Raw genomic sequence first — 12,727 nt, forward strand, 5'->3', positions numbered from 1 at the left:
GCCATTTCATTCTTGCTTACTTGTCCTTGCTTTCTGTTCCTCCTCCTCAGCATCTTCACCTCATGCCTGGCTCTGAAGAGTCTCATACCCAGTGATTTGCCCAGGGCTTGCGACGGCCCCTTTCCCACGTGACTTTCTGGGCTTTTCACCAGGTCCTTTCAACTTAATCCCTGGGGATTCATCAACGACTCCATTGAAAGTGAGGTATCCAGAGAGAGCTCCTGTCTGCTTCGGTGGGATCCCTGGGCTGGCTCCATGGTGACCCCTGTTACCTTAAATCCTCAACTTAAGGGCCAGCGTCCAGGAAGCCAGTGCAGAGTCCACTGTAAACCAAGGTTAGGGTCCCAGCCAAGCTTATCTGGCTTGTGGTATGACTTCTGCAGTGAGATCTCTCCCTTTCTCACCGAGTGCCACGTTGAGGCAGGAAGACCCCTCACTTCGCCTGCAGAGTAACCCTGCCTCCCACTCTTCTTCCCTAGTGAACCCCAGCCAGCTGGGGATGCCGACTCTGCATAAAGGCTTTGTATGTGGCTTCTCATGCAGTGGGCCCCGGTTTCCTCCTGTCCTGAGTCATATGTGGTCATAACAGAGGAAGACCAGCTGACCCTGCACAGTGGGTGTCCCAGGGCCACCAACCTTGGCAACCGATCACCTCTTGGATTGCCACTGTCACTTTTAGCTTGGTGGCTTATATTGTGTTTGTTGTCACTCGCTGGGTGTGCTGACCACGAATGTGCCCACCACAGGTACCTACGCGGATGAGTGCAGGTGGGCCGCCATCCCTGTAGTACTCGCTCTGTGGCTTTCCTGTTCCACACACAAACCTACCATCCTGCGGAAAGTGGAAGTCATTCTCCAGTAGCCCATAGAGGATATTTAATAAGTGCCTAAGTACTTGGTTTTGGCCTTGGCTCGCACACTAGAGAGAAATATGTGTCACTTGGCGCTTGCAGCTCTTCACGGGGATTTCTGAGCTGCCGCCGCCCCTTATGCTCCCGGCACTCTCGCCTCTCAGCTGCCCGCCGCACAGACACAGGAGTAGAACGTGCAGCTCCATCGGCTGACCTTCACTGAGCTCCAATTTTAGGCTACAGCGGGCTCCCCTACCACAGAGGCAGTGGCTCAGGGAAGCTACAGTGATGGTGGCGACAGCATCAAAATATTCAACTTTTTAGTGACGAAGGTGTATTGATCGAAACAAGGCGCCATTGCAGTGGCTGCAGCAATCCTTCCAGCTCTGCTGAAGACAGGCCAGAGGTCCTCGAGGAGGGAGGAACTCAAGGAGATTTAGTACAGATTGAAGGGATTAACGGGCCTAACCCGGGAGAAGAGTGTGAAGACAGGGCAGGCGGCTCTTGAAGGCATTAAAAATACACTGGCTTTAGAATGCTCTATGACATGAACCGGTAGCGTTGAACACTGTCTGGAAAAAGGGAAAAGCGAGATGCTACCGAGGTGTATTCGACTCTGGGCCGTTGGGAACACATCTTCCCCCAGTCCTATCTCAAAGACGAAGACACCAGTGGTGTTGGCAGCGCCCCTCCATGGTGCTCCCCACCAGCTGGCTTCTGTCATGGACATTACCACTGGCCATCTGGCCCAGCAACGCGGTGAAGAGCAGGCTCGCAAGGCATTTCCGTAAGCTTCCCAGGCCGCTTCCTGTGATGATGTAATATGAGAACAGCAGCCGTTGAGTCTTTCAAGCTTCTGTTTGAATTGGCCAGAGAGGTAGACAGTGACTTCTTTTCTTTTTTGAGGTACCGGGGATTGAACTCAGGACCTTGCACTTGCCAGGCAAGCACTTATTCTACTGAGCCATCTCCCCGGCCCTGAGAGTGACTTCTTTTATGAAGACTTAGAATGTTTGACCCAGATGCTGAGGGCTTTGGCTACAGACGGAAATAAACACCAGGACAAAGTGGACAAGGGAAAGCAGCACTCCCTGTTAGGACGTCCTGCGGGCGGTAAGGAACGGGATTTTCCAACAGGAACTGTTAAATTTGGTCCTGAACGCGTGCGTATTGATGCCGAGCCAAGAAACACACTGAGGACATCCCCAAAGAGACCTTCCGGTCAGGGCTGCAGGGCCACCTGCAAGGCGGTCAAATGAGTTCCTTCGCAGTGTGTTTGAACTCGGACCCCCGGTGATGCCGGATGCTGTGATTTTTCAAACAATGAAGGCTTCTTGTTTTGAAAAGCATTTGTAGAGCGGCAGCTTTCAAAGCACGGAAAAAACCTCAAAGCAAATGTCGGGATAAGAGAGCAGATTTTGGAGAATTCTTCTAGAGTTCTGGTGCTTGATGGCTTTTTTCTAATTTCTTTTCCTATTTTTAACGTATGTAAGCCTTAGAGATAGGTTTTTATCTTGGGTGAAGTTATCTCATTTTTGTAGAGGGGTGGAGTATATGTCCTTTCTAACTTAATGTACAGTGTTGTAAATGATGAGTTCTGGCTTATTGAATGTACTCTGAATATAATCATTAAATGAATAAGGTACAATGAGTAAGGTATAGTGTTTGGTCACATTCTCTTTAAGAAACAAGCAAAAAGATGACATTTAACTTGATTTCATGCCGAAAAGCATTTGATTTCCTATACTGTTCTTGTCAAAATATGGCCAGTTGTAGTGATACACAACCAAGATCATTTATTTATTTATTTATTTAATTTATTTTTTGGCAGAACCAGGGACTGAACTCAGGCCCTTGTGCTTGCCAGGGAAGCACTTATTCTACTAAACCATCTCCCCGGCCCCAAGATCATTCATTTACTATCTTAGAGTTTGGGGTATAGGCTTTAAAAGCTACTTCCTCAGGAAAAGCTGCTGTATTTTAAATGGATGGTAACTATTTAAAAAAAATTTTCCCTGGTAAGAGCAGAGAGATTACTCCCTAAAATTTGTACCAGCCAAAGACTGTTGATTCATTTCCAGCTGCTGGAAATCCATGGTGACCTAGCCTGGTCTAGGTTGCTGCTCTGAACCCTTAGGTAGCCACACTCATTTTATCTGCTGCCTGAGAGGTTGTTCTTGGCACTTGGGGACAAAGATCTTCTCACACTGAAAAAAACCAACAAAACCCCTTGATTTGTGAGCATGATTTGTTCCAGAAACGTGCTTGTCATCCAGCGCTTGTACATCGAAGCCAATGTGCCCGTAAGAAACAATGGAGCCTCAGGTGATTCGCTCCATAACCCAAAATATATATATTTTAGGGAAGGGTCTACAGGGTGTTCAGGGTCTCACTACTAGGTCAGACTCATAGTGATCCACCTGTTTACAGCCTCCCAAGAGCTGGGGTTACAGGTGCATCCGACCACGCCCAGGCTCAATCGCCTTCTCAGTATGACCTGGGGGCGGGGCCAGCACGGCAGGCCCAGGGATCGAACCCCCTACCCCTGTGCCTGCTTGCAGGTGCTTTAATCTGCTGAGCTATTTGGCCAGTCCTTAAAAATATTGATATAAAATAATTACAAAAATGATGATAATCCTATAATATAATACAAAATAATAAAGAGCGTACAAGATAAACCTTTGGAAGCCTGGCATGAGGGAGACAAACAAGAGGAGGGTGGCCTCATGGGATGACTTTCACTGCCACTTACGGACCCACTGCTTTCTGTGGGCTCAAGGGAATCTTTCCTTCTGCAGCTTAACTAAGAGCAAACCCGCTGACACATGCGTTTGCCTCCTTTTGTGGACTGCGTGGAAATGTGACATTGCATTGTCACTAAACAGACAAGTTGCTCACACCGCGGCAGCCTTACTTGGGGGTGATTTTTTACCAAAGTTTGCACTGTTCCCCACATTCTACCCGTCTCCCTCATCTCATCTGAAGTCCTTGGCCCTTTCCTCCTTCTCCTCTGCAGACAGAGGTCTCCTCCATGGCTACCTGCTGTTGGTTAGACCATCACCCATAATGTCGAGAGGGACAGGCAGGCAGGCAGACAGACACACAGACGGACACACAGACGAGCCACAGGCTCGGTTGTAATCAAGCGATGTCGACGTCATGTATTGCTCATATTGCAAGATACAGCTTGTGTATTGGGTTAAAATTTGTTAGACATGTTGACACATCTTGCACAATTCTCGCGGGAGCAGTTCCTCACCGTCCCAAGTTTTACCGTCCCTGCAGTTCTCCCCATCTCTGCCCGCTCAGCTCTGCGTGCAGGCCCCATCCTACCCGCCGTCCATTCTTCTCCATCCTAGACCCCCTTGTCACCCACACCCGGCTCTGTCCCTGCTCTGGCTGGACTAGGCAGAAGGCAGGATTTCCCCACCACTGACAAACTGCCAAGGAGGGCGGGGGTTCTTCTCGGAGCAGAATGAGCATAGGGCTTTGCAGAGATAAATTTTCTAGAACTGTCAGCCCAGGTCATTCTGGCGATGGGACTTGTGGACAAGGTGGGCAGCTCCTGAGGCTGAGGGAGGCAGGAAACAGGTGCCTAGGCCCTGGTCTGAGGTGCAGCCAGGGCCCCAGGACTTCCGGTCCTTGTCAAGCGGAGCTGTCTCACAGGCAGGGCTACACAAGGATGATGGGCAGGGCTCCCCTGGAGTGTATGGGCAGAGCAGGGCACCCACTTTCTGGGGGCCTGCACAGGCCAGGGCACTGCAGGCAGGTGGAAACGGCTGCTCCCATTGGGCCTGAGCCGGGCCTGCTTGTTGATGTCCACTTACTGGGCAGGAAGGCACAGGCAGCGCGTGCTACATCAGGACTTAGGGCAAGCCCCAGGCGCCTAGGCCCGCGCTTTCAGCCTGATGCAGCTGGCCTGGCCATACAGGAACTCACGTAGGCCTCAGGTGCAGGCTCCGACTCCAGCCAGGAGCTGGGAATACACTGGCAGCTCTCGGGGTGAGCTGCTGCCCCTGGGCCAAGAAGGGAGTGTCACTGCCTGGCTTCCCCTGGGGGGCTCGGCCACACTGGGTCCTGGGCCCTCCCCAGCAACCTCCCAGGGCCCATGGGAGCGCTAGATCTTACCAGGTGGCTCTAACATGCAGCGACATGTCATAGCCACAATGCTGGGCTACGAGGACGCAGAAACACACTGCACGTCTCTGTCTTGACTCCTCATCTCCATCTCAACAGGGACATCCTCTCTGAGGACAAGCAGGATGGTGTGGTGCTAAGCAGAGCCTGGTTCCCAGGACACGAAGGCCTCAGGAAAGGAAGGCTGAAAGGAGACTCCGTGACGGCTCTTGGGCCTTCGGTGGCCACCACAGGACACCAAGCAGAGCATGACACAGGCCCCCACGGCGCTGCCTTCCACCTCAGAGCCCTTGGTTCTGCCTCTGCTCAGCTCTTCCATCTCCCGGTCACTGGAGCCACTTCCCAGTCCCTGGGATGTGGCTGGGGCCCTGGGCCTGCCACCCTGGGGTGCATCAGAGAGGGACCGTGTGGTTGCTTTTCATCCAGACCCAGGCAAGGCCTTCAGCCCTGTGGACCCATGAAGACGGGGTAGGCCACATCACTGACCCCTGGCCCTGGAATGTGTGTGACAAGATCCCCACACTTTGAAGGGTGTGTGGCGGCAAGGGAAGGTCTTACCTAAGTATAAAGTGCTTCACACACACTTAGCTGTGTATTTTTCAAGCTGCCTCTATGGGTAAAAATAAAAGGGACAGGCATATAGCTCAGGCTGGGATTCGGGAACAGGGCCCTGTGCTAAGGGCGGGTGTGACCTGCAGTGCTCCTGGCAGATGGGGCTGGGGAGGACACCCGACCCTGGGCTGGGCTCATGGCTCATCTGGGCTTGCTGCTTGAGGTCAAGAAGTCTCTGGGACAGTTTTTGTTTTGAGGTAGGGTGCCATTCTGGCTGACCTTGAACTCACTCTTTAGCCCAACCTGGCCTTAAACTTGCCATTTTGCTTGTCTTTTTTCAGAGGTAGGAATGGGTCCCAGGGCCTCATGAACGCTAGGCTTCGCCCTACCGCTGGGCTGCACCCCAGCCCTCCTGAGCACTCGGATATTTGGATTGATTTCCTCTGGGTCTCCTCACAGCTGACCACAACAGGAATGATCCTCTCAGGCCTGGAGGCTGGGGGCGAGCCAAGCTGTTGATAGGGCCGGCTCCTCCTGGATGTGTGGAGTCAGTTCCAGCTCTCTTCTTTGCTCTGGTGGTTCCGGGCAACGTGGGCCCACCTGTGCTTGGGGCTGCACAGCTCTTGTCTCCACCTGTTGAGTGGCCTCCGCAGGTCTTTGAATTTCCTCTCATGCTGTCTGTCTCTTCTTGCAGGGTCTTACTACACAGCTCAGACTCGTAGCGATCATCCTGTCTCAGCCTCCCCAGCACTGCTATTACAGGCATGTGCCACCACCTTGGGTCTCAGTGGCCGGCTCTGTGGGTCGGCCTGGGGTGGGGCTGGCGTGTGGTACTGGGAATCAAATCCAGGTCCTTGCACTTGCCAGACAGGCGCTTAGACTACTGAGCTATCTGCCTGGCCTTCTCTCTGTTTCTCTATTTCTGTCATCTCTATCTCTCTATCTCTGTCTTTCTGTCTCTGTGTCTGTGTCTCTGTCTCAGTCTCTCTCTCTTCTCTTTCGCTAGACACTGATTTCACTGTCCTTAAAATAAGTATCCTGATAGGCAGAGGGTGTCTACCCCACACGGAACCGAGGCAGTTCTACAACAGGTGGAGACAGGCAATGATTTGACCTCCTGTGGGTCAAATGAAATCTCACAGAAGGCTTCTCGTCTATAATAATATGTTAACACACAAAGTATCAAAAACGCAGAGTCTGGTTCCTCCGTCCTCTGTTGGGTCTGCTCAGCTGCCGCCCTGCCCTGTGGTGGGAGGTGGGTTGTACCCGGAGGGTCTCGCTGTCACCTCCCGCTGGGACCCCCTCCTCCCCCAGGGGTACGCATCTCATCTCCATGGTGAGACCCTTAATACCTTCCTCATGGTGCATTTTCATCAACGTATTACATGAAAAAGAAGCTTGATTTTTAAATGAATCCTTTTGTGGGCCTCATTTAACAGCAGAAACATAATAGGGCAATACACGGCGCTTCGAAACCCATGCACAGCTGTAAGGAGACATTTGGTTTGTCACTTATACCGAAGTCCTAGGGAGCCGCAGAGAGAGGCGATTTCTCGCCAGAGCAGTTCTTTCTCCTGCCTGCGGGCAGGAGCCCGGACGACACTGTCTTCCTCAAGGCCCGATGATGCACTGGTGGTCAGAGTGGTTCTGAGCTCCCCACTGTGGACTGCTGGACCAGGTGACTTAGGGAGTGGGAGTTGCTCTGACCCCCAGCGGGGAACAGGCCTGGACCCCATGGCTTTTTCTCAACTTGAGCTCCATCTCATGCTCACCCCCAAACCAAGGACACCTCTACTTCCTGCCCTGGCTTTGGGGACATCGGTGGCCACGTGCTCAGGGCCATGAGCTGGGGGAGCGGCCAGGCGTATGTCCATCTCAGCCCCCTCTGTGGGGGCTGCTGTGGTCTCAAAGGTATTCTGGGTGTGAGCGTGGAGAGCTCACCTTCAGAACTCTGTGCGAGGGAGCGGCTTGCTTCTGGGAGTGAGCTCCCTGGCCCTGGGAGCAGGTAAGTAGTCGCTGGATGAGTCTCAGAGGGCACATTGGAAGGACAAATATTGGAGGCAGAGCTCAGACTTGAGGCAAGTGTAGACCCCCCCCAAGGACTCTGCATGTCCGGGGTCCCTGTCCCCAGCCTGCCACCACTTTACTGGAGCGCTCGGGGGGGTGCCTGCCCCTACCCGGACCCAGCCGCTCCACAGCTGTAGAAAACAAGAGGCAGCCGTGTCTGTTCGCCTGAGTCATCCAGAATGAACAGGCCGCACAAGGGAAGGCCGATATTTATTCATTATCATGGTCAGGAATTAGACTGGGAGCCGCAAAGTGACTTTTCTAACGAGAGCGGTCTGTGCCTGGCTCCGGCTCCTGCCGCATACACGTCGGCATCCGTCTCGCCGCCTCCCATGCTGGGACCGCAGAGTGACTGTCGGCCACTTGATCATCTTCTGAGGCCATTAGTGGGCAGGAGAGTGGCCAGATTGCGCTTCTGAAAGCCCAACAGCGGCTCTGGCCTGGCTCCATCCAAGTGCCCGGCCTGGGGGCGCCCATCTCATCCCCCTCCCAGCGCGGGCAGTGGAGTGGGAGGTGCCAGCCATCTCACCATCCTTTAAACTCTGCGTCCACCAGGACTCTGTCCCCCTGGCCCTAGAATTTCTAGTTTTAGCATTTGAGAACTCTCCACACGGATTTCTGCAGTAGCCACACAGTTACACTACAGCTGAGGTATAGCAGGCTCCCTTCCCCACGGCCCCTCTTCTTGGCTTGTCTTGGTCTCTGTGACCTCGAAAGTGCCGGGGTGCTCCAGAGCTCTGTCCCTGCCCCCATCTTCTTTCATCAACCCCACATTCCCTCGGTGACTTCAGCTCGTCTCATGGCCTTGAAACCAACCAAGACACCAGGAGCACTCATACCGGACCTCCAGCCTGGGCCCTTGTGCCCACCTCCAGCTTGACATCCAACAGCGTCTGTGACATCTCCCCTCCATGTCCACTTGAGGCCCCCACCGGCTCCCCCCATCATCCTGTCGGGTGGCAGCCCCAGCTTTCCGATTGCTCAGGCCAAGTTCTGTGCTATCCTGGGGTCCCCTTTGCACACCCCACGCCCAGGCTGTCTGGGATTGATGCCAGCTGGGGCCCAAAGCCTGCCCTGAAGGTCAAACCTGGGTCCAGAGAGCTGGGGGTCCCCGACCTCCATGCCCTGTGCTTGGGCCATGCTGCCCCCCAAACAGGCAAGGCAGCGTCTGCCCGTGACCTTCCTCTGCTCGGAGACCCTGCGCCCACGCCGTCACCTCCTTTAGCTGGGCTCACCTGCTCAGGGCAATGCAGCCTGTGCCAGTTCCAGCCCTCCTTACCCTTCTCCACTTGGCCTTTTTCCCAGAGCACTCACTGCCTTCCAACACAGTTCTGCTTCGCTGCGATAGCACGGGTTGTTTGTTGCCTGTGTCCTCCCGCTAGCATGGAAGCTCCTGCGAGGGCATGTGCTGGGTGCGCAGTAAACACTCGCTGACTGCTGAAGAGTGAGCGGCTGGGTCAGGAGCAGCCGCCCAGGGCACTGCTTGGTGCCATTGGGAACCGTGCGGAGTGGCACCTTGTGCAGACTTGCTAATTTCTCTGAGCCTCGTGCTGTCGGGGGTGACAGTGGCCCTCACCTTGGAAGCTTTGACGATCACCTAAGGCTGTACGTTACAGCTTGCGTCTAGATGTCCCTCCAGAGCCTCCTGTGGTCGCAGGTGGCTCTTTTCAGAGGCGGCTGGATCTGGAGTGTGTGGCTGGGATTGATTCGTGGTGCAGTGCTAGGCTCACCCTGAACAGCCGGGGTGAGCTAGGAGGGCCAGGCAGAGGCTTGTGGGCGGTCACGTGACCTCACTGCTTGCTTTTGCCACCATCCACCTGCCATGAGCTGCTCCTCCTCTGCAGGCCACCCTGCCTGCGAGTCAGTCAACCACGGACTGAAACCTCTACAGACGGTGAGTCAAATGACTTGCCACTTTTCACTTTGGGTGTTTTGTCTCAGCAGTGAGAGAAAAGCAACTAAGACATCATGTATTAAGATGCCTCAGACGGGGGCTGGGACGTAGTGTGCTCTCTGCCCTTCTGTGTGCACAGTGTTATTACAGCTAGTGCCTTCTACTGTACAGAATTGCTACTGCCAGCATTGCCCCTGGGGGAACGATCCAACGCGAGGCGCTTAGCTTGGGGCCGCTCTCTCCCAGGGACATCTCCATTTCTGAAACTGCTCCCCTTTCAGCCTATGACATGGTGCTATCCTCCGACAGCTCACTGGCCTGAGGGAAGGTCCCTCGTGGCCTCCTGAGCTGGTCACTGAGGGTCTGGCTGGGTCCTCAGCCCAGGGAAGTGAGGACGGAGAAAGGAACTGATGGGGATCACACAATGCCCGCCCGTGGGCTGGGGGGTAGCCAGGACTCAGCCAGCCTTGGCTGTCCTCATGGTGCCTACAGTGTGGGTGGCTGGATGGACAGACAGAAGGACAAATGGAGGGATGAGTGGCTGGCTGGCTGCCTGGATGAGTAGAGAGATGACTGGTAGCTAGAGGGGTAAATGAATGGATGGATAGACAGACAGACAGACAGGTGGGTAGGGGGTGGATCTGTCCATGGATAGTGGTGGAAGCAAAAATGGATGCACTGGAAGCTAGATGAGTAAACAGATGCGTGGATGGGTGGATGGATGGATGGACAAATGGAGGAATGAGTGGCTGCCTGGATGAGTAGATAGATGGTTGATAGCCAGATGGGTAGGTGAACGGATAGGGGGACAGATTGCCATAGAAGGGTGGATTGGTGGTGGCTGGGTGGCTGGCTGGCTAAACAAATGGAGGGATGCATGGGCGGGTGGGTGCATGTCTGGATGAGTAGGTGGGGGTGAGGGGCAGTTTGGTGAGTGGATGGATGTGCGGATGGATGAATGAAGGGAAACAGCTGGAGTCCGAGCAACAGCCAGAGGCTTGTTGGCTCGGCCAAGGCAGGGAGGTCATGATTGGACAAGGCTGACATTTTATCTGAAGACTTGGCTGGTGTCCTATCTCTGCTCCTGGGTGACACTGGACATGTTCTCTCAGCTCTGGGTCTCAGTTTCCCCTGTACTGTAACAAAATGTTTGAGCTACATGCTCCCTGAAGTCCCTCCCAGAGCTGAATCTCAGCGGATAGTGACTGCGCACAGCGAGGCCGGGTGAGCCAGGCCGGAATCATCGCTACCTACTGCGTTTCAAAGACCATCAGCAGCCTGTCTCCCGCCTGACGTGCAGTGCTGAATGTGGCCTTGCTGTGTCCTCACCAGACACCGATTCCTCCTCCTCCCCTTGAATGTGAGCTGGCCCCGTGCTCCTTCTGCCCATCAGAACCTGGCGGACACGACCCGGCCCGGGTTCCACTTCTCAGAGTCTTCCTTAGACCCTGGCCCTAGGCGAGTCCTGCACAGGAGACGCCCAGGGTCATGACAGCATGACAGCATGACAGCAGGGGGGCCCCCACTTGTTGCCAGCATCAGCCATCAACTGCAGGAGGTGGCCACGTGGAAGTGTCCCAGATGGTGCCATGTGAAGCAGAAGCAACACAGGTACAACCCACAGCACTGGCAGGAATCACCGTGGCCCGCTGTAGGCTGGGACCGCAGGATATCTGATGCCGAGTAACTCCCCATGAACGGCAATGTATTTTCTCACAATGCTGGAGGCTGAGGAACTCAGGATCGAGCCAGCACCCGGAGGCTTCTCATGCAATGACCTGTGGCTGTGATCCAGGACCCAGCCCTGGGAGCCCTCTGTGCAGCAACAGCGATCCGTCCGTGGGGTCACAACTGACCTCACAACCTAGACACCTCCCCGGGGGGGCCCCGCCTCCCACCACGTCACCGTGCGGCACTGACTTCCAGTGTGGGGCTCCTGGGAGGAGCTATTTAAACTGAAGCATCAATTTAACCTACTGTGCTTTGGGGTGGTTCCTTACCTGGCAGTAGCCAACCTAAACAGCTGTTTAGCTGAGGTCTTGATTTAACATGTGTTTTAATGACGTGCACAAGTACATGTATTACACATAAGTGCCCAGTGCACTAGCACATGCACACTCCATTTCCTCAGCAGTCTCTGGCTCCTGCTTGTCTTCTCCTCGGCTCCCCTCTCTCCTTCCCACGCAGCCCCCTCTAGGCTCCCAAATCGAGTAGATTTATTCTTCTAAATATGCACGTGAGTGTATTAATGTGCAAGACACAGACGTGCAGGCTGCGAGGGGCAGTCATGTGGTCACGCAAGTGTGGCCCACCCGTGCGCTCTGCTGTCCATCTCACTTTCTTCCTGACCACTCCACAAGTCCCCCACAGAGTGCTGGTTCCACCTTTTAAAGAGTTTGTATTGAATTATAGAGGGTGCCTTCGCCCTAAGCCCAACCTTCCCTGGGGAAAGCCGAGGCCCCAGGATGGCTCTCTGAGAGCCTGTTGTGAATTTCTCAGGGATTTTGTTAGTCAGCTGTTAAATATAGCCAGTAAAAAAAAATCTTATGAACTTCCAACTGCACACATACTAAAAATCACAAATGACAAATAGCATAGTCTCCATGCCCTTGTCACTGCGGTCCGCACTCCCTGGTGTTCTTGGGGGCCTTAATCCCAGCGCCCTGTGGGTCTGTGCAGTCCGCCTCTTCCCGCGACCGCCTCCTGGGACAGCGAGGAAGTTGGCACGGGCAGCGCATCACAGCTTGATGTGTTGTTCTGGTATCTTCTAGGCTTATGGAGAAAATGTTCCTGCAAAGCTGCCCTAGCAGGGCAGGGCGGCAGGTCTGTAAGGCCTGCGTCGCGAAAGGAAGGACCCAGCGAGGAAGACCGTCCCAGGACGCAAGCACGCTTGTGTGGCTCGGCAAGCGGTCACGTGCCTCCGGCAGAGGAGCGACACTGCAGCCTCTTCCTTGGCTTCTTTCTTCCTCCACAAAGGCGAACACAGCCACGGTCACTCGTATCGGGCCCCTTTCACTTTGCTCAGGGGTTGGAACCATCCATTGGGTATGAGAGGAACGAAGGCTTTGGCAGAACCAGCAAAGCCTTCTATAAAAATCAACTGCCTATATAGTCTGTACGAAAGAGCAGCACATTTTCTTATTGTTTGTAAATTTTGTACCACACATCTTTTATGCGTACCCATTTTCATAGGAAGCGTGAGCAGTTCACAGGCATGGGTTCTTCC

The 12,727-nt window shown here is 54.2% G+C and overlaps 1 pseudogene; it reads left to right on the plus strand.

The window, feature by feature from the left end:
• LOC101589216 overlaps nucleotides 1-2,342 on the plus strand; it is a 4,525-nt pseudogene extending 2,183 nt beyond the window's left edge.
• Nucleotides 2,343-12,727: the final 10,385 nt, after the last annotated feature.

This window comes from Octodon degus, unplaced genomic scaffold (genome assembly GCF_000260255.1).
Source record: "Octodon degus isolate 3935 unplaced genomic scaffold, OctDeg1.0 scaffold00153, whole genome shotgun sequence".
NCBI lineage: Eukaryota > Metazoa > Chordata > Mammalia > Rodentia > Octodontidae > Octodon > Octodon degus.